We start from the raw sequence: 24432 nt of genomic DNA, 5'->3' as shown, positions 1-24432 counted from the left end.
ACACAACACAAGCACACCAAACAAACAGCAATCCACAAACATACACCCACAATCTTATAGCTAACCCTACATTAAACTCTACAAACACCACTAACTATCCACTTACCTTAACCCAAACCCTAACCCTAAGGTCTGTCACTATCGCACACTCACCTCACCTGCGCCCTAACCCTAACTCACCTAACCTGCCCTAACCCTCATGTCCACACAATCGCACACATACCTCCCTCGCGACCTAACCCTAACTCACCTAACCCACGCCCAATCACACACTTACCTGAACCCGACCTGTAACTTTCCACCACAGCGCTGAAAATAGCAAAACAACAGAAATGGAGAACCAAATACTTTCCCTAGGAAAAAATTTGGTTATCTGTCGTTTCGCTATTTTCAGCATTCGCTAAATAGGGGTCGATGTAAGAACATTCGAAAGTATGAACTTTTGGTGTTCTGATAAAGACCCACTAAAGTGACATGCACAGCTGGAGTCATGGAATATACATGGGTCAAGGGTAGTTCGGTAGAAAATACTGACTATATGCAAAGTTAAATAAACCCCGGCCCAGACCATGTAGCAGTGAAAAGGTGGTCATCACTCAAGTGTTCATACACTAATGGAAACAATACCTGCAGTTTTAACCTTTCATATGACATCCTCAGGGTTAAGGGTGAAGTCAGGCATATTCTTTGGACTCACATAAGTATGTTTTTTCTGAGCATGTCTCAGAAATATTTATGGATTACTGAAGTGATAATATCTCTGCAACACTGCAAACTACTTGAGGCATGCATCAGTATATAACTTACTTGAAGTCATGCTCGGTCATTTAAAAGTAATACTTCTTTGTACTTGTGATGGACAACTGAGATGATGCAAAGCAAGTGCTAACATTTGCATATATGTATGTAGTTGTGATTGCTAGTGTGGAGGGGGCAATAGGATGAGTCTATAACTGTGGAGTAGAATTTTCTGCCTCCTCGCCAGATCATGTTTACATAGAAATGTACTATGGGTATTGATCAAAGAACACTGTCCTGTGAAAAATAAATGGACTGCAAAACATACAATATCTCATCCTGGTATCTTTTGCACTGCTGTTTTAGTTATGTACACACCAAGGAAACGTTAGTAATAGCTTAACAATATTATTATAAGCATTCAATGATATGCCAGTCCTGGACAGTCATGGACCAAGAACACAGTGCCTAGTCTGTCAAATACACCTGAAGACAATGTTCAACACACCTGCAGACAAAAATTGCTCATTATGGCACAAAAGGTAACAAATGAGACACATAACCATGAGTGAAGGGACACGTCTTCAGCCCATGGGAGGATTCAGGATGATGTAATGGATGCATACACAAATTTAAGTGCCAACACAATTCCACTGCATGTGTGAAGACAGAATGAGTTACATAAATGGGTATGTGGACACACACAGGTGAAGACAGTTTTGCACAGACACACACACACACACACACACACACACACACACACACACACACACACACACACACACACACACACACACTCATACATCTCTCAGTCCTCTTGTCATAGTCTACAATAGTAATTTCTAACTTTGCAATCCCTTTCCTAAATAGATGTAACACAGGTTTTGTAAAAAGTCTTTCTTCATTTTTCTTCCATTTCTCCGTATGTTTACAATGTTTTATTCTATGGCAAGAATGGACCTCATTCCTAATTCAGGGCAAACTTGTAGTTCATCAGCCTTAGTACTGGTTCAGTCATTTATGTTTGCTTTGAGTGCTTTACTCACCATACATAATGTACACAGAATTGTTTCTGTCTCTCTCTGTCAGTAGTTTATATAAGGTTAGGAAGCACATTTAAATATGTTTTATCAACCCAGTCAATACAAACTTCAAGAACAATAAGGTAAGTGGAAAGTGGTATTCCAAAAGAAGTGAGCAAATAAAACAATGTGGGTATAGTGAAAAGTATGGCACAAACACACTAAGTATATAAAAAACTAATAAAAAATAAAATGAATAAAGCCAAAAATGGACTAAAAAAACTCCACTTTTAATAGCAATAAAGACAAGAGACTTTCTCCCAATAACAAAACACTTTTGCCAATGGTATATTTCTAGAAAGAGGTTACCCCGTAAAATTTCTTTTGAAGGTGCATCAGGAGGTGACAAGTAAGAGATGTACGTCCATTCCTTCTATATTGTAGGGAGGACATGTTCTTTACAGAAGGAAGTTGGGTCTCAAAAAACAGATGCCTTTATAGTAAGATGCAATCACCAGGCACCCTTAATAGTGGATGTGATTAAAAGATTCTACAATACAAGTTTTGACGATGGGATGAAAGAAAGACTGGGGCAGGTCCCCAGAGTGATGTTTAGTAGACGTAAGAACATTAAAAATATACTGGCAGGGCCAGTTATAAAAGGCAAACCTCGACTATGTATAAATGTGGGGCATGTAAATACTGCAAATATATTAATGATGGACCATATTTTGTAGGAAAGGGGTACGATAGGTCCGTACCATGCCCAGGTAGATGTTGCTGTAATACATCCGTGCTGGTATATTTAGCAACTTGTACTAGCTGTCAAGGGTTCTACATGGGCAAAACAAAACAGAGGCTTAGAGATAGAATAGCCAAACATCTCAGAGCTATTAAAAATAAGGATATACACAATGCTTTGTTTGTTCACAGTACTACTTGCCCAATTTTATGAAATGTATTTTCTTTGTTGTTGACCGAGTCACCCCTTTTGAAAGGGGTGGTGACAATAAACTCAGAGTGGAAAAAAATGGAATATAAGTGGCAAATTAGACTTAATGTAACAAACTTCCCAGGGCTGAATGATAATATATCTTTTATGTCAGTTCTAAAGCAAAGAGCTATTGAAATATAGGTGCGGTCCTTTGTTTGTATTTTTTTAATTGCTGAAATTAATTTTATAATTAATTTTATAATTCAGCACATGGAATAGATTTTATTTTTTTATTAAGTACGTATTATACATATATATATATATATATATATATATATATATATATATATATATATATCATCTATTTTTGCTTGCAAGGTTACATATTTTAGTGACAATTGCATTTAATTGTATTATTTTAAAACGTATTTCTTTATATTGGATCAAAAGTTTTAAAACCATCATATTAACAAAGATCAATTATTCATATGTGAGTGATAGTGATTAGTTTTACTAATTTGTGCTATATTTAAAAGTGTGTGTTGGAAACTCTCATTAACTCTAATGAAGTCACATTATTTGGTGAAAGCGCTTAGTTATTGGGAGAAATTCTCTTGTCTTTATTGCTATTAAAAGTGGAGTTTTTTAGCCCATTTTTGGATTTATTCGTTTTATTTTTTATCAGTATTGACCCTGGTTGGGTTGGTGTTTGCATATAAAAAACTAAATATCCTTATAAGTCTACTAAAACTGATCAGTATAGCATCAGTTTCCTTAATCAGACTTTTATTTAAATGAGTTCTTTCATTACTACATTGAGGTTTAAAGATGAACTCAGTTGGTCAGAGGACAATTAGAGCTTTCTGGGTGCCCTTGCATACCTCTCAACTGTACAGATTTTCAAAGAATGCCCAGATTTTTGCCTTGTATTTTTGGTCCATTTTTCCTAAAATTGTGGTTTTCTGGCAAATCAGTGGCAAATCATTAAAGATCAAAGTTAAAATAAATGATGGGCATTTGAGTTTCACACTTCATACTATTCAGAAAACTCATGCTAAAGTAAAACCAGTTATTCTATCAACTTTCTAAGTCTGCAAGAGCAATATATAAAAAGTCCCTATTTTTGGGCCTTTGCCCCACTTTTATTTACGGCTTTGTCCAGATTTCTTGCTCTAAGAGGTTGTGAGGTATGTGCTGTTGTTATACATTGTACTGTTTTTTATTTACATGTCTTGATATTTGTCCTGATGCATCTTGCTGTTCTCTATAACCAAACACAATGCTGTTATGGAGAAATATGCTTTGTGGCTATACTCTCTTTTATACGTCTTATCTTTATGTGACTATTCACTGATGCCTGGTGCTTGCTAGTACTTAAGAAGCAGTCAAATTCCCACCATCTATGTCAGATGTAGACTTGCTCAGCACCTGGATGAGGTAACCAGTGGGTACATTGTTTAACCTGCAGTGTAGCAAAAGTGGATTGAAGGCTACATTATGATTGTGGATATTTGACTAGTCCAGCCCCAGTGACTGAGCCATGAGTAAATATGCCATATTCAGTAATCCAGTGATATATTTTATTCACTCACTCACTCTCTGAAATGTATGCTATATATAATAAAACACTATTATTGTCCTGTCATTCAAAAATGTAGATCCAATAATTTTGTTCACTTTACTGGAACCAGTGGAAATCAAAGTACAAACCAGTTTCATGCATGACATGTCTTCAAGGTGAATCTAAGTAAAGTAGTCACCTGATCATTTAAATCCAAGTCAAGCAGTCACATGACAGGAATTTGAGCAAACTTTTTACAAAGTTGTTTGTATGATTAACACAGTGCCAAAGGAACAAATTTATTCCTGCAGTAATAGTGGCATGTAAACTACAGATAGATAAAGAATGCATAGAAAGATAAAACATGTAACACACACACATGCATGCACACATACACAGATATTTGTGTGTGTGTGTGTGTGTGTGTGTGTGTGTGTGTGTGTGTGTGTGTGTGTGTGTGTGTTAAACAGTGTCATCTCTGCTCTGTACTGCTCAGAAATCATTAACAGTGCACGGAGATGTCTCATTAACTCATTTACTTCAATGGAGCTCAGGATGTTTGCACTGTAACTTCCAATGGGCAGAGCCTAAGCTTTTTGACAGATATTTCCTTCTGGAGTTGTTTTTTTTTTTTTTTTTTTTGTTTTTTCCCCCCATAAACAAATGCTGGTTAATGCATTTGAAGTAGCCTAAATCATCATTGTACTAAAACAAATGACATTTGTTTTTTTTTTTTCTTTCCCATCATCTCTTCTCCACATTAAGTAAAATAAAATTGTCATTTTAAGGTGGCAGACCTGAAGTCACCTATAGTAGATCTATTGTATTTCATAGTAGGGTGTATATCACATAATCAAAATCCCAAAATATCGAACACCATAAGCTTGAACTTGGAATGTCAAAATGTGATATAATTGATAACTCAGAACAGTGATTTTTTTCCCACGGAAAAAATTTGCTGTTCCGAGAAACACATACACAACACAAGCACACCAAAAATGTAATCCACACATATACACTTAAAATCCTACTTCTAACCCTACACTAAACCGTACATACACTACTATCTATCCACTTACCTTAACCCAAACCCTAACCCTAAGGTCCGTAACTATCGCACACTCACCTTACCTGCTTCCTAACCCTAAGGTCCCTAACTATTGCACACTCACCTTACCTGCTCCCTAACCCTAAGGTCCCTAACTATTGCACACTCACTTTATCTGCTCCCTAACCCTATGGTCCGTAACTATCCCATTCCCACACTGACTTTAACCTGGTCCGTTCGCACACTTAACCCAGTCCGTAACCTTCGCACCACAGTGGAGAAAATAGCGAAGTGGCAGAAACAGCCCACCGACTTCTTTCCCCAGGAAAGAATTCGATGTTCTGCAGCTTCGCTATTTTCAGCATTCGCTGTTTTGGGTTCGATATTATAACATTCGATGTTTTACTACTTTGATGTTATAATATAAACCCTCATAGTATATTTGGTGCTTCACTTTTCCTTGATTTTATTTTCTGTCATCTGTGTTAGCATTGTCATTTTTTGACTAGTCTCTCAGTGAATTTTTTGAGGACATCAGTGACACAATACCATCTGAGATATTTTTTTCCAGTCACTTCTTCAGGCTCTTAATAACAACGTGACAGGCTTGCAGTGTCATATACATCCTAGTTGATTTTAAGCTTCCTCATTGTCACACAATGCTAACAGAGTGGCCGTCTGATTCCTGATATCACAGAAAGTTTTATGTTGGTTATAAGGAAGTAACAGTATATCATGCTGTCTTCTTCCAAGAGTGGTAAGCATACTGGATTACACCAGGTGGCTTGTGTTGCCAGTCCTGTGGCTGTTAAAGTGTTGTTTTCACTGGAAATGCTAATTACTGTGCTATAATGTTATTTAATGTGCTGTTTGAGCTGGTATGTATACACCATGAAATATGTTGGGAATTTATTGGTGCTATGTATAACAAACATTATACTGAAACATGAGCAGAGAGTGAATTGGAACTCCTGTTGTGATGATGTTAAAGCAGGGGCTTAAAGTCAAGATGGTAGCGACATCATTCTCTTAATAACAGTGGGTTGTATGGTCAAGATTATAAATTGCTGGTGAATGTCAGACAGAAAGTTGATCAGAAGAAAACTTGGAGTTACCTAAAGATACCTGTGGATGTACTGGAAGGATTATCTCATTTTGTTTGCAGAATAACTGAAGCTTGTTGTGGATGTCAGCTAGATCCCAGGGACATCCTTAAGTTCTGTACCAGAACCAGCTGATGGATAATGTCCCAGGGGGGATCAGCTGGTGAAGTGACTGATAGACATGGCAATGGATATGAGGTGCTTGGTAGAGGGCTGAAGAATGATACATGGAGAAGGAAACAACAAAAACAAAATTATGTTAACTGCCCCACGTAAAAACAAGTGAGAGAGAGAGCAAGAGAAAATGGTTTAATATTTATTGTATGAGTTTGGTATAACCATCCGACAATCAACATGGATGAATTCATGCAGTTTATGGTACATAAAAGGATGAACATGAATCAGTGCATGAATGTGAGACAACAGATAAACACCTGGTCATCCACTGGGAACAGATACAAATGATATAATCTATGCTGACCTCTCCAGAAACCAGTGCACTCTAAAACAAATTTAGAAGGTGAGTGACATTTAGGCGTATCTTTTGCTTTTGAAAGGTACGCTATTCTAGAGAACTCGGATTAGACTGACTATGCCAAGATCTTGTCTTCCCATTTGATATGAGAAGTACTCATAGCATACAGTGACATGTAAGATACAGACCTTATGGACTATAACTAACTAAAGGAAGAAGTGCAAGCTAGCGCTGATGTATTTCCTGAAAAAAATACATAAAATTTTATAACTGGAGATTTAACACAGTTAAAATGAAAGATTTCAGATTTGTGATCTAAAACATGTTAAATGGATGGCAAGAACCAGAAGTAAACATTAAACTTGAAATGATAGACATTTTAGCAGTTAGATTAAAAATAGCCCTCCCAAGTAATTTACATGACTAGGGCTTTCAGAGTGACCCTAAGAGTACTGATAAGTTGGCTGTACTAATTTACAGATTGTCATTTCTAAATGTTTTCTACAGAACTAAGCAAACTTAACCTGTAACTTGAAATATTTTTAATGTGGGAAGAAGGTCACATTACTAAACCTTATTTAACTAGTAACACTGTTCCTAACAAAATGTGATTTCTAACCAAGCTGCTAAGCAATGGAAATGAAAATGTTTTGTCTTTCAAGAATGTGATTTATAAACAAATTATTGAAAAAGAAACCGTACTGATGGAATGTGATAAAATTACTGTAAGACGAGTTGAATCAGCATATTGTTTCTTCGCCACCATTAAGTTAGTTAAATGTGCAGCATTTGTAAATGAGAAGGAGATTAAGGAATTTTTAGATTCTAGGAATGTAGTTAAACTTATTAAAGCATCATCTGTCTATAAACATAAAACCTGTGACAAGACAAATATGGAAGCAATGTGTTCACTGAGGTAAGAAAGATAACATAAAAAAATACACATAGAAATTCAGGCACTGTTGATAAAAAAATACATAATCTGCCTTTAGTTCCACTGTAACTTATAATGTTAGAATAAGTCAAGAGTTTCCCCAGTTTAAGGCACTGCAGAAGTTGTGGTGGGGGGACACAGTTAGATAATCTGTGGCCTGAATATACCTCATTTAAAAATGTTTATGGGGGCAGCACTAGCTGTGGCATGATATAATGCTAAGAATAAACAGTCCTGAATATATTCCTAGTTGCAACAGAAGAGGGAAACAGATGCCTGCAACACTGTTAAAAACACACAGACCTAAAGAAGAAAAAAAAAAAAGATAACGCAGAAATTTCAAAATTAACTAAATTCTAGCTCTAGCTAGAATTAAGAGGAGAATGTGTGTGCTACCAGAAAACCTCAGTTGTTTTGTTAATGAAAGAAGTTACCAAAGAACTGAATAGAAAAGAACTTATAGTGCACAATATTTAAAATGATCAAAAAATTCTAGCAACTAAAATGGTGAGGTATGTCAATATGGAGACAGTGAAGGAAAAAGAGAGATACATTTAATAAGAGAAGAAAGGGAATCTGAACAGAGTCAGAGGCTTCTCTTCATAAAGTCAAAAGTCAGAATATGGGTGTGGCCAAGATGCCAGACTGCTAGCAGCACCGAACATTAGCTCTGCTTATAACATTTTTATTCTGACAGGCAATTTAATCTAATTTTTGGAAATACTAATCCAAAAGTATATCAGAGGATTTGTGAATATAGGTCCTTTATTATTTTTCAAAAATTAGTACTAAAACATAAGTTTTTATTATTTTTTCCTGTCAAGAAGTTTTTCCTCAAGAAATCCAAGTATGAGTAACTCAAAAAACCCTCATCAGGACAGTGTGGTAAAGAAGGAGCTGCAAACATTAATAACTACTCTTCAAGAACTATCTATAAAAATGGACAAACTAGAGAATAAAATAGATACTATTAAATAAGACTGTAGTAAGCAGCTGGACATTCTTAGTGAAATGGCTAAAAAGCATTCTGAAGAAATTGCTTCTATCGAGGAATCTGTAACAGATATGGATGGCAGACTGATGGAATGTGAAAGTCAAAATGAGTTTCTTTTGAAACAGAATACAAAACTAACAGAAAAGCTGGAAGACCTAGAATGTAGGTCACGGAGAAACAACATTAGAATCTATGGAGTACCAAAAAAGGAAGAGGGAACTGATATGATACACTTTCTTAATAATTGGCTTCCAACAGCACTAAATCTTCCAGAAGCCCTTTCCTTTGGTATAGAGAGGGCTCACCTGTCTCTAGCAAAACCTGCTTCAACAACAGTTTCTCCTAACCCCAGATCCATAATTGTTAGATTTTTGTCCTCCCAAGATAAGGATTTGGTTCTGAAGTCTGTGTGGAATAATTCTCCCATCAAGATAAAGGACAAACTCATTAGTTTTGACAATGACTGTACTTCTTCTGTCATATCTGCAAGGAAAGAATGTGTTCCCCTGATAAAATCTCTTAAAAAAGTTAACGTCAAAGCACAAATTCTCTTTCCCTCCAGGATAAAAATATTTTTGCCAGAAGGTGAGAAGATCTTTAACTCTTTGTCAGAGGCTTTGGACTTTATTCACAAGAAAAAAATATTAACTGATATAGAGGACATGGAATGGTCTACACAGAGTCTGAAAAGAGATGCAACTAAGAACACTTGGACTGCCAAAAAAAGTACAAATAAAAAATTAAAAGACAAACAGGATTGTTATCAAATAATGCTAAATACTTTCTTGCAGATCTCTTTACTTAATGTTTTATTGGAATATATACACAAAGCAAAGGTAAAGTGTCTTTATTTTACATAATATTTTATTGGAATACATATACAAAACTAAGGTCTTTATTTTACATAGGCATAGGCATATGTCTATGTATGTATACATGTGTGTATGTGTATGTATATATATATATATATATATATATATATATATATATATATATATATACGTGTGTGGATATATAAATATAAATATATATATATATATATATATATATATATATTATTTATTTATTTTTCTTCTTCTTTCATACCATATGTTTACTATAACCGGGGTGCAAGTTAACTTCATTATACATTCATTTGGGATACAAAAGTCATGCTATCTTACTATTAATTCATAATTTCCAAAGTAAAACATTCATGTGTGTTAGTGGTGGGGTAACACTTTAAGTTTACTGTTTAGTCTGTTATGATTATACTGTATGGAATCCCCACAACAAAAGTGCCCTTAGGAGATGGTTTACTTAAGATAGTTTTGTTTCCTCTTAACATTTTTGAAAGTTGTTCATATCATGATTAACATATATGTCTTTACTTAAAAATCTGCATTTCTTTGTGTAATATATCAACATTCAGTGCTTTACATTAACTAAATGCTCTAATTTTAATTCTTAACCTAATTTAGTTTAAGGGATGTAAATTATTGATTTATAGGGAAAATCTTACTTTCACAACATTTTTAGAGAAGGGCTGTTCATGTTTTTTTTTACTGTGGAGGCTGCTCGTGCACTTTTTATGCTTCTTTAAATGGAGAAAACTTAGTTGTTTGAAATTCCTGCCAAAATGCTTTTTTATAAGCCTCTGTGAATGTTTATTCATGTGCACAAACATCTACAGGGCACTAGCAGCAAGCTAGAGAAGCTGGAGGCAGGAATACAGTGAGCAATGACATCACACGATCTCTGAACTCATGCATGACTCAGAAACCAGGAAGTAAAGCTGAAAATGAAACTAGAAGAAAAAGTAACTGGGGGGTTTTTTTGTTGGTTTTTTTTTCATCTTTTATGCACCTAAAGGTATGGAATCACTTTAAATATGTATTTTTAACAGGCTAGGACTTCAATGGAGTGATTATTTTACTAGTCTAATGAGGAAAATTGCATTTTAATGCTACTGTATGTCTATTGCTTTGAAACACTGAAGTCTGACAGGATACCATTCTTTGCTTTGATAGCATGCCCTAAATGATAATATATTAATATTTAAATAGTTAAACAACCAATCTCTTTAATATTCTGAATGCAAGATATATATAGGACTGAGTCTCCTTTTCCTTCTGTTGCTTTCATGCTTAAGCAACTTTAATCTATAATAGGTATTCTCATTGATGCAGATTTAAAGCAATATAATCAGACTCAGTTGCAATGATAGTTATGATATTATGATTCAAATCTTTGTATGACCACATACACTGTAGGAATGGATTGTTAAAAGGTTGTAGGTCACTCTATTCTATTCAATTAGGATTAATAGACCAACATATGCCTCCCCCTTTTTTTTTCTTTCTGTATTGCTATAGTTATAAATACAAGAGACTATAATACAGGTATAAAATATATAGGTATTAGAAACATATGCAGATAAAGCAACTAGGTTAATTGGTGAAACTGACTCCTTATTTTTCCAATACCTAGTAGTGGTTTACACAATATTACATACAAATCCACTGTGATTGTCTGATGGACTTTTTATGTTCATATTTGTTTGAGTTACCTTAGAAATGCTTTACTGTTTGTATATACTACATTTAAAGCAGAAGCTATTTATGTATGTTTTTGGTGTGTGATATGGTGTTAAAGGGTGGTTTAGTTAATTTATTAACTAAACCTGGAACTTTAGGTTCTATGTATGTATGTTTTCTTAGTTATTGTTTCAGAATTTGTTTCTAAAGATTTTTGACTCATCCATGATACATAACTTCAAGAATTACTTCAAGTCATTATACGTGGAAGGTATTGTTGATGCTCTAAATATAACTTTAACAAATGATGATATATAAATGCTTATCATTAAATATTAATGGCTTAAATAACAACATCAAAAGAGCTGGTTTAATTAAATTCATTAAAATGCACATAGCTCAGATAATCTTCTTGCAGGAAACCCACTTGCTGGAGAAGGATTTGCAAAAATTATCATTTAATGGTTTTACAGTTCTCACGGATTCCTGCTTTAGAGCCAAAAGGAGAGGTACTTTTATACTATGGAATAATACTTATACACTACCTAAAATTTTAAACACCTTTTCAGATAAAGACGGAATGTTAAGCTTAGTAGTGCTAGAAGTTAATAAGAAATGCTTCACACTGGTAAACTTATATTGGATTCCTGGTCTAGGAATTAAATATGTGAAGAAATACTTGGATCTCATTACTTTACATGCAAAGGGAGAAATTATTCTGGCAGGAGATTTCAATTGCTTGTTATCAGATGAAGACACCTCTAAAAATAGTAAGGTTAAACTAATAACACAAGCTAAAAAGGTAAACAGTTTTATAGCCTCAATGAATTTTAGAGACATACATAATTTAAGAGTTCAAAATTCACTTCAGTACACTCATTATTCTTTCCGATTTGGCACACAAACTAATATTGATAACGTTTTTGTATCTAACACTCTTTACTCTAAAATAAGTGATGTTGCAATACAGTCATGTCCACTCTCTGACCACAATGACGTTTTGTATAGCTTGACTGTGAAAAAAGATGATATGATAATTTTTCAAAGAATTCCAGCCTATATTACTAAGGTAAAAGGTTTTAAGGAGTAGTTATTAAAAGAAATAAATGCATTTATGGAAAATAACAATAATGGTGAAGTAACAGATACCATACTCTGGGGTGCATTAAAAGTTCATAACTTTAGTGGAGTTAAAGCTTGGTATTTTCAAAGGAGAAAGGAATGGGACAAGGAACTTTCTGATTTACAAGCCAAAATAGATAAGTTGAAACTAAATTTAAAATCAAATGATAATGCAGTACTTACTGTAATTTCTAAGCTAAACCACAAATATTTAGAAATACTGAATCATAAGGTTGCTATAAGCATAGAAAAGATTAAACTAAAGTCCTATTCAGTAAACCCCAGACATTTACATAAGCTAGCTATCAGATCCAAACAAATTAATAAACAAAATCACATTAATGAAATGAAATACAAGATTAATAACACAGTAAAAAGAACAACTGATTTAGGAGGTGTATTAGAGGCCTTTAGAAATCATTATCAGTCAATCAATGACATGCAATCACCACTAGCTTCAGATGATGTAATAGATACAGTTCTATATCAAGACTAAGCTATCAAAACAACAAAATAGTACCTTAAATAAGCAAATAACCTTAGCAGAAGTGAAAGCACAAGTTAAAAATCTGAAGGATAATAAAGCCCCAGGGTTAGACGGGATAATCCCAGAAATATATAACATTTTCCAGAGCACACAATAAAGTTATTATTAAACACATTCTCCATGGTTAAACAAAACTTAATTTTCCCTCCCTTGTGGAAGTACTCAATAATTTCCCCCCATTCTGAAACAAGGTAAGGACCCCCAACTATGTGCATCCTATAGACCCGTATCATTGTTAAATATTGATTATAAAATGTTCATGTCTATCCTGGCCAAAAGACAAAAGAATATATTACCCAATCTAATACACTTTGATCAAACTGGCTTTATCTTACATAGAAAAGTACACAACAATATTATTAAGCTACTATCTCTAATAGACATTGCAAACAAAACCAAGAAACAATTAACTATTATTAGTCTGGATATTGATAAGGCATTTGATTCCCTTAGTTGGTCATGCTTACAAAAAATCTTTAAAGAATTTAACTTTATTTCAGATTTCACTAAATTGATATTAAATATTTATAGTGATTCTAAAGCATTTGTTAAGATTGGTTCATGTCTATCATCCCCAGTAAAAATTCATAAGGGAACTAGACAAGGTTGCCCTCTATGTCCATTATTTTTTACTTTATCAGTGGACCCTTTTACTTAATTTATTAGAAATAACCCAAATATCAAAGGATTTCAAGTTAATGAGGGCTACTGTCCAAAAGTTCATCTTTTTGCTGACGATATACTACTAACATCCAGTGACATAAAAGGCTCTTTACAGCATATCATGAATGCCATAACTCTATTTGGAAAAATCTCAGGGCTCAATTTTAACCAAAATAAAACCAAAACACCTTTAATCAATAAAAAAAATAAATAGCAATTTGCAAAAATACAATACATTCAACTGGGAAAACGATAAGATAGATTATCTAGGAATAAGTATTAAGAATAAATGGAATGAGACTGTTAAATTTAACTTCACTAAACTGGTAGCTATAATCAGTGACTTGACTAAAAAGTGGAACAAAATGTTTTTTACCATGGAAAACAGACTTAAATTAATAAAAATGATAATTTTGCCCAAGATTTTATTTTGCATACGATCATTGATTTTACCTCCTCCTAAGAAATTCTTTACACAAATAGATTCCATATTACTAACTTTTCTATGGTTCCCAAAGAAACCAAGAATAGCCTATAAATGGCATGTTAGAGCATGGGACAGTAATGGGATTGGCTTTCCCAACATAGAATTATATTCCAAATCTGTTATTATTAACATAATACTACACTGGATTTCATCCATATACACCTCTAGCTGGAAACAACTACATGAAATACATACAACATCCTCTGAGAACTCAGAAACCCAGTTTAAGGAAACCTTTGGAATTAACAAAATATTTTGGATACTCCGTGAAAATTGCTTATATAATAAGAAATTTAGCCACTTCTCACATGGTATAAACCAAATATTTTATATTTTCAAAAATATAATGGACAACAATTATAGTCTAAAGAACACCTTTTTCATTACATTTCCCATAGCTTATACACCAGATTTCCTAGATACCTTCGATATCAATAAGATGCGGAATCTCAAAAAGAATAATCTAAAGTTTTGGCACCAGTTTATAGAAAATAGGAACATCCAACCAATGAACTTTCTCTTAGCCAGATATAATGTATGTCAAGATAATTGACTCTGTATTCAATCTTTAAGACAGTTTGTTGAAAATAAAGTGAGAGTGTCAATAAATCTGGAAACTGATATAATACCAAGATTGAAACAACTATTCATATGGTGCAGTTCGATGGACATTGAACATAAATTAAGCATATCACCTGTATATAAAATCCTACAAGAAGACTTGATTACTTTTGACCAAGCTTTTTGGAATTATTCCATAAAGATTAATGGTGAACCTTTATCTAATGATAATAAGAAACAGTTATTAAATTCAATAAAAAACATTTCATCATCTTTATATTGGAGACTATATACCTGGAGATTTATTCATAGAAGCTTTTACACTCCACTCAGAATTGACCTTATAAACAAGAGTAATGAAAGCAAATGCTGGAGGTGTGGTGATATTCTTGAAGCTAACTCGGTTCATATGTTCATCGAATGTAAAACTCTCACACAATACTGAAGTGATTTTAGACATTTCGCAAAAGACCTGTGGTATGACAACTGTCAAATCACTAGCTCTTTGATATTATTCAATGTCCTACCCCAAGTGTAATTCCTAGACATCAGTTATCTGTTCTTTGGTTAATTCTAGCTATTGCTCAAAAAATTATTGCATTGAACTGGAAAAATAAGCAAGATCTTATGTTTACTGAGTTTATTTCAATAGCAAAATCTGTATGTAAAAAGGAAATGCAAACTGTTTATCAGAGATCGTCAACTGTAACACACAAAAGACTAGCTTGCCAAACATTGGAGAGATTTTTAGATGAATATTGATTACCTTTCTTGGATAAAACAAATGTTTAGACAAAAAACAAAAGCCAGCAACTGTGAGCTATGTAACTAATTTAATTCGTTAATAAAAATAAGAAAAACACAAGAATGAACAGACCGGTTCAGCTATGGTGTTGACCTAGACACTGATGAAAGCTAGGTCAACACCACAGCCAAAACTGGTCTGTTCATTCTTGTGTTTTTTTTATTTTTATTAACTAATTAAATTAGTTACACAGCTCACAGTTGCTAGCTTTTGGTTTTTGTCTACCAGGTCTTTTTGAGCCGTGCAATCACTTCCATGCAGGGGAATTCTTTCTGGGTAAAACAAATGTTTATCGTGGCTATTTGTATATGGTGTAAATAGTTATTATGTTTTATATTGTTTATGTTTAATACTTTATGGCCATGTTTATTAACAAAATTTAATAAAATGTTTTTGGAAAAAAAGTCAGAATATGGTTTCTCAGCAGGAAATATTTAGAGGAACAGAAGTTACAGCAGTATTAATTTCACTTATATTATTTGCAACCTACATTATACTTTACATGATATCCAGCAGCCTGGCAAATATGGAAACAAATCCTCCTTCACATATCTAAAATTCACACAACTGAATGGACAGTGGTAACCAACTGAAGCAAAGGAAGATTTAGGTATTAGCCTTCAGCAAAGTAATAACAATATGAAAATGCCATAACATTCACTTTACATCCATCACCCTAATAACTAGTCAACAGTAAAAAGGGATGAGAGAGAGAAAGGGTGTAGATATATAGAGATGGACAGAGATATGTCAAGGTTTGGCCTTATGGGAGATTAATGCATATCTTACTAGTCTATCCTTCTTATTAATCTGTCATGCTCTGTGTCACACTGCCAGCCCGCCTATCTGGAATTTTGTAAATAATTCTATAAATTAGTGAATATTGCTATAATTTATACAGAACTGTACATTGTGTATTGAGCTAAGATGTATCCAAAGTGTACCCTGCCGAAACATAGAAGATTAACCTGTAAAACTTAATAGTTGAGATTAAGTTACTTTATTGCTGGGCCATAAACAAAAAGATGTTATCTCTCAATTTCAGCTCAGTAGCAGACACAATGTCTTGGAGTGAAGTAATTACTAGGTTTCAAATGTAAAAGCATTATATTGTTTTATGACTTCCAAGATCTGCAAAGATCTGAGGGAAATGTATTTCTCACACAAAGATGCTAAATTCTGTTAAGTTTCTGTTTAGCCTGGGACATGAAGTTAGGTGACAATAAGTCTAACAGTTGTTACACTGGTGGATGTAATAAAGTGCCAGTGGTGAAGACTGAGGCTCCTTGATTATTTGGCCAGTGCAGGGGCGTCACACTTTGTATCATTGCCTGATGGCTATGTGGACCAAGAAGGTGCAGGAGAGGAGAAGTGTGATTAAGACATCAGTAGAATATGGGTGATTTTATAATTCTGTCATCCAAGCAGGTCCAGCAGTAATATTTGATATTGATTTAAGAACTCTCTGTGCATTTTGTATTTTGTCTTGGACCTAGCAAGAACATCCACTCATCATCATCATCATCTGCACTTGCCTTGCTGTAAGTAACAATTAGGGCATAATATCTCTTTTAGATATAGACAAGAATATAGTAAAGATTAGTTTAGGTGTTGTCTGTATTTATTTCAGACTGTCCTGCAATGTTGTTTTAAAATATTTCCTGTGATGTTGAACTCTGAAGTTACTATGTTGAGTATTGTCTTGTTCTTTTATTATTTATTATTAAATATAGTTAAACCTATCTCTGTGGCTGACATTTATGAGTCATATTTAAGCTTTTAGAGTTCTTGCATATGTATTTGGTGACGCTGTACAGGCCACTCCAATTGCATTGCATGTCTTGGTCAAACTACCATTTGGATAATAGTAACACTACACAGCAGGAGTGGACACCCTTTGTAAGGACCTTATAGTAGCTGATAAGTAAGGGTTGGTGGCAGTGGAAACTACTTATAGTCTGGGCAGAAGGGGGCATACTTAATAAACCTGTACCAGCCTTTCCCAGGTGTGTGTTTGTGTGTGTGTGTGTGTGTGTGTGTGTGTGTGTGTGTGTGTGTGTGTGTGTGTGTGTGTGTGTGTATGTCTGTTTGTATATAAATCAAATCTTAAATTTTGTGTGTGTGTGTGTGTGTGTCTGTGTGTGTGTGTGTGTGTGTGTGTGTGTGTGTGTGTGTGTGTGTGTGTGTGTGTGTGTGTGTGTGTGTGTGTGTATGTGTGACAGCTACCTGGGTAGGGACATGAAGCACTGGCTGGACAGAGAGGGTGCTGGAGGTCTTTGCTTGGCCCCTTAGCTGAGATCTTAACCCTATAGCTGTGCCACTGGGGAGTCTTACTGGGGAGCTGGAGAGAGAGAGAGAGGAAGAAACCAGCCCCAAACTGACTGATCTCTTAAGGGAAATTGCACTTTACTGTGTGTGCACTTGTCATCCTCCTATTGTGTACGTCCCTCACTGTTGCCAGTGGTGAGGACTGAGGCTCCTTGATTACTCGGCCAGTGCAGGGGCATCACACTCTGTATCATTGCCTGATGGCTATGTGGATAAAGAAAGTGCAGGCTAAGAGAAGTGTGATTAAGACATCAGTAGAATATGGGTGATTTCATAATTCTGTCATAATGGGATGGATCTCTTTTCCTATGATTTTTATCCAGTATTCAAAATATGATCATGAAAGGTCATACCTGCATATAACTTAAGATGTATGCAATTAAACATATCATAGAACTACAGCTCACACGTGGCGTACATTTAGAATTGAACCTTTAATGCTGTGCCCAAAAGCTAGCTTTAGATAAGTGACACATGTCAACAATCCACAGAGGGAGCTTGTACTTTATTACATCCACCAGTGTAACAACTGTTAGAGTTATTGTTGCAAAATACAGTGTTTAGTCTACCTTTACTCTGAATTCCTATAGCACAGCATGTTTAAACACCTTTATGTGAAGATAACTGGATTACTTTGGGTGATGTCAAAACTCCACAGTTTTTGTCATAGGACATGGACAGCCATTCACCATCTCGTGGCATTAGTGCCTGATGCTAAACTTCAAGCAAATGTTGAAAAGAAGAAGTGAAGACTTTCTGATGGGCCATGTTTGGCCATGTGTGTGCTCTGTTATTTTATTTTTGGCAAGAGCAAATGTGAGAAAATAGGGTTGGTAGGAAAGTGCTTAGAATGAGGGACAAGTAGAGGGGAGGACACACATGAAAGAATACAGGAATTTGCAGGAAGGTAGTGGGAGAAAACCATATCTATCTACCTTTTCACAACATAGATGTAGAACTGTAGAAGAATGTGCTGAATTGGAATGTCAACCCACCAAGGACAGGTGTCATCAACAGGATAATGTTATGGAGCCAGTTGAACCAAATTAACTGTATCAAGAATACAGAGAGCAGAACTGGAGAGCTATGTGTGGGACTTTTTTTTTTGTTCATAGAGAGAGGAATGTTGTGGAAGGGGCTTAGGAATGTGAAGGTCGGGTAGGTAGGTTAGGCAAGGAAGCAGGTACAAATATACATGACATGCAAAATAGACAGGGATGGTGATAGAAACAAAATGTTGGGGGAAAACCACGACTGGAGATAAGTAGGGAACATCAGAGGTACTCATACAACAAGTAAGAACAGTGAGAATTTTGTCCTTACCCTAGCACTGTCATCATTGTCTCTTGTCTCACTTCCCTGTGTCAGTGCTCGATGTGGCATCATCTTTGTAATATGCTGAAGCATTGTCTCCAAATGGCTAATTTAGTCACCGAGGCCCCTTTTCATAATATCTTGCACCAGCCTTGTCAGCCCCTGCTAGGTGACAAAATCACCTCCTCCACTATTACTACTTCCGAAGGGTACCACACTGTACCAGCAGCTGAGGATGAGCTATCTGATGCAGATGGAGCAGGTAGGGCAGGGGTGGTGTAGGTAGCAGTGATGGATTCTGATCCCAAGGTGCATTTTGTGGAGGTTGGTGGGCTGATCTGCAGTAGTCAGTCTACCTCCCTGCGCTGAGTTGCATTTTTTAAGCAGAAATGTATAATAACAGAACAATATTAAGCATTGAACCCCCTCCCCCTTAAAAAAAAAAAAAAAAAAAAAAAATATATATATATATATATATATATATATATATATATATATATGTGTGTGTGTGTGTGTGTGTGTGTGTGTGTGTGTGTGTGTGTGTGTGTGTGTGTATATATATCTATATATATATATATATATATATATATGATATATATGTATATATATATATATATATATATATATATATATATGTATAGATATATATATATATGTATGTATATATATATATATATATATATATATATATATATATATATATATATATATATAATAAAAAAGAGAGACAAGAGGTTGGGTGAGACACAAAAAGAGAGGATTAGATCCATGACATGTCACATAACTTTATTATTATAATAAGTACATAGTTATGATTATCCAGTCTCTACACCTTTTCTAATGCCAGATATGATGGAACAGTATTACTGTGTTGTACCATTAATCAGTTAAACTGCTATGACATAAGAAATACAAGTGTTTATTTGACTATGGTCATATTGTATAGAGGCTTTCCAAGATAATACGATACATTACCTAAATGGAATGAATGCCAGTCACTATTGCATTTAATATTGCAAAAATAATACATGCTGAAGCAGAACCTACATTCTGTTTGTGGGTATTGAACCCACATACTATAATTCCGGTGTAATCATTGCCTAATGCAAGCATTGAGAGTTATATGAGAAAGCATGCATGCTTGCTGTTACAGTGCTGAAGTTGTACTGATCTATGGGGTTACAGTAGTTATTAGCCTTACAGTCAGTCTTGATGCATACGTACCCTGTGCCTCATTCACTGGAATGTTTTCCATAGTTGCACAATAAAGGAGAGAGACATGAAAGCATAATGAATAGCAGTCATGGAGGTCTATTCCTTTCCATATCATTGACTGTTGTTGAATCAGTATACCTACACAACTGAGGGGTATCAATAGTTCTAAACTCATCTTCCTATCAGCTAAGGATGTCCTGCTTGCACCATTTCAGGTCAGTGTAGTGGCAACAACATTGCTCCCCAGTGCATATTATGCTAATCACAGTAGAGCCTCAAATTAATACTGAGACCCAGTAGAGTGCCTCTGCAGCAGCCTATGGCTATAGTGCTTCAAGAAAAATGCCACAAATATCCTGGACTCCTCAACACCTCACCTCTGTGTTCTAATTTAGCACCATCATCTCCCACAACAGCCATGTCAGCAGACGTCAGACAACAACTCTGTGTCTCAACTGGTGCCAAATTCAGCTCTCATGTCTAACAGTCAGTGTGCAAAGATGCACAACCACACCAACTGCATTTGCATGATGGAAAACAGAGAGACACAATGCCAGAGAAAGAGGCAGGATGTCATCAAAAAGAAATTAAGGTGTGAAGCATGTTAGTGAGATTTGGCATGTGTGATGCTCAACCTATTGACAATGATTCCACTGATCAACAATGAAAGGACTAATGGCTTCTCTTTTAAGCCTTGATCTTTGGAAGGTTAAATAGGATGAGTTGGCACATATTTTGTTGTAAAAATTTTGTTGTACCTCTTGGGAATCAAACCTATGGGATAATGAATGCATACAGTTGAAAAAAAATACTTGCACATATGAAGGGTATCAGAACTTATCAGAGATTTGGGATACATGGCTAGGATTAAAAAGCCCCTTATGGTCATTAGCCTAGTAAACACCTATGAATCTATAACCCTATGAAAAGGTTATTATTTCTCAGTGCTACAGTAGAACTCACTTCCATGCATGGTCATTGTAGATAAACTGTTTGTAGTATGCATGTAGATATACTTCAGACAGGCTTGTATGTGTGTGACTTTCAGAAGTCCTGTGGCTGCATTCTCATGTAAAGGTATTTCATTGCATCTTAAATAAAATATACTAATTATCATGTTTAAACAATTTCACTCACACTCAACTGTGGCTAATATGTAAATCATTAATGGCATATACTAGGTAGGAAATTGTAGGAATGCTAGCATTAGTGAGACATTTCTTTCAATCAACATACTTATGCTATTTATTTTTTATTTAGTTTAATCTTCCTAATCAAAATGCTGTGAGGAATGTAAATGTACCTCTCATCTGGATTAAAGCCCTGGATCACTTGTGTTTTATATCCAAAGTCACTGCCCCTTTACCTTGTGCCAGAGAGATAGTAGGTAGCAAGTAAAACTTTTCCACTCAGTACTGTCCAGAATGCTGATGGCCACCCATCGCCTCTAAGCCTGTTTGTGCTTATGAAGGCACCCAAAAGTAAATTTGTCACTTTCTTTGTTAAGCAGGTGAGCTTGTATGCAGGCCACTCAGCAGTAAGCAACTGCAAAAGGACAGAAAATGCATAAAAAGTATATGAAGTTATAAGGTCCTTAAAAATTAAGGATGACAAATACTTGCAACATTGCCTTGACACATTATAAATGGTGTTATACCTCATAACTGGCTCAGGTAACTGGAAACCTTTTCATAAATATATGCTATCACACTTTATAAAATATTTGTGACATCATGTTTTGAAACTGCTGTCAATGGCAAGAATTACAGATATTTTTTCCACAACAAAACAAAGCTAACAAAAGGTCAGAAGGAGTATACATGGCATATTCTGCATTTGTCACACACAATCAGTTAGAGTGTCTAAGTCATATTAGAAAGTATGTATGCTTCTAATTGACACCATTATCAAAAGTAGCCTAGTGGAAATTAGAATCTCAGACCAACTCCAATAATTCTATGAAGTTATTATATTTACAGTTTGTGCTACATAGATTGGTAGGCACCGGTGCACTTCATTCACTCAATACAGTTTGGAGTGCTTAAAGCTGGTTAACTCTACCAACACTGTGCTATTAAAGGCTACTAAAATTATATTTGTAATTTTTCCCTTCAAAATTGAACTGTATTTGCTCTATGTGAAGCAATGCGCAAATGTGGATGGAAAAAAAGTAACAATAATTTAAAATAAAAAAAGACAGACATGAGTTGTAGTTGCATGCAACATTTTCATATCTGCTTCACACATTACAAGGAGCATGTAGGCTATACATCCACAACATACTACATAGTATCAATGTCTCAGAAAGGTGACAGACATACAATGACAGGAGGACAGGCTTGGCACAGTACAGAGAATTAGTTTGGACACAAATTGTTCCACTAGCAATTACTTATTACTTTCACATCATGATTAATTATTATTAGACTTTATACATTTTTATACAGTATATATACACACACATACACACACATATATATATATATATATATATATATATATATATATATATGTGTGTGTGTGTGTGTGTGTGTGTGTATCTGAGTGTATATATATATATATATATATATATATATATATATATATATATATATATATATGTGTGTGTATATATATATATATATATATATATATATATATATATATATATATATATATATATATATACATACATACATACATGTTATGTATATGGGTCTACTTCAAAAGAGCAAAGACCCACTTACCTGAATCTGAAATGAATGAGACACCAAACTTTCACTTAAACGACTCCTCACATCATAGATAATTTTCCCAGGGAAAGGATACAGTCAGCCAACACTCACAAAAAACACACTGAAGCACATCAAATCCACACAACTGGGGGGCTTCACTCCTCACACACACACACCCACACCCCCCAACTAAATATACCAAACTCCAAGATTGCAGTCTAGTAGGGAAAAGGGCAAACTTCCGTATGTAGGCCAACTGCCTCCTTTCCCTCAGTAAATTATTGGTGATGTGAGGAGTCATTTAAGTGAAACTTTAGTGTTGTCATCTTTAATAATATAAAACATTCATAAATATTAGCACTTTCAGAAAACTCAGTATCCTTCATCACATCAAGCCTTTCATGCTTGCTAATCTTTATGAATGTTTTACTTTATTAAAGGTTTAAAGTTTTAATTTTATGATAGCCATGGTGTTTACACTGGTTGTTGCATCTGCTGGATACTTTATACTATGGTGCTTTCCTTTGGTAGCCGGTTTCTTGTTTTTTGTTTGTTATATATATATATATATATATATATATATATATATATATATAAGCTCACTGCACATTACCGAAAACCCACAATACTGACACCCATACACCCGAGATCAAATAACCGAAAGACTACAATACCGACGGACCACATGCGCGAAATTCAAAATCGCGAACGTTTTAAACACATACAGTACACACATACACAAAGACACAGCTTCCCCCCACAATCAAACAAATAAAGTTATACTATATTTAAGCAGGGGGACAAGCCCCCCTGCACCCTCCATGTGGGGGGCTTCACACCCCACCCCCCTACTTTAATATTCTAACTCAGAGATCGCACAAACACACACACAAGACAAACTCACACCCACACATTACATTCCCTCACTCACACACCACAGTCACAACACACACTAAAGCCCCTCACAAACACACTTACACACACATACTTACCTGAACTGCAATGCCAGAAGTGCTAACTCAAAATCTCCGAACATCGGGATTATGAAATTCGCTCTTCTGGTCTTGTGATCATCTGGTCTTTCGGTGTTCTGGTCTCGGGATTCCGAGCCTCAGTAATATGGGTGTTTCGTCTTCCATAGTGAACCCATATATATATATATATATATATATATATATATATATATATATATATATATATATATATATATATATATATATATATATAGTTACAGTTAAAAATGTCAAAATCCCATTTAGTTGAAAAGTTTTTTTTTTTTGGTGAAAAACACTGAAGGCTTAAAATGTCAAAATCTCATTTGACTGAACGCTCAAAATGTTTAAAGCTCATT

The sequence above is a fragment of the Protopterus annectens genome, chromosome 17.part0 (assembly GCF_019279795.1).
Source record: "Protopterus annectens isolate FY-2018-M chromosome 17.part0, PAN1.0, whole genome shotgun sequence".
In the NCBI taxonomy this organism is placed as follows: domain Eukaryota; kingdom Metazoa; phylum Chordata; order Ceratodontiformes; family Protopteridae; genus Protopterus; species Protopterus annectens.
Note: the sequence above shows the minus strand (reverse complement) of the source record.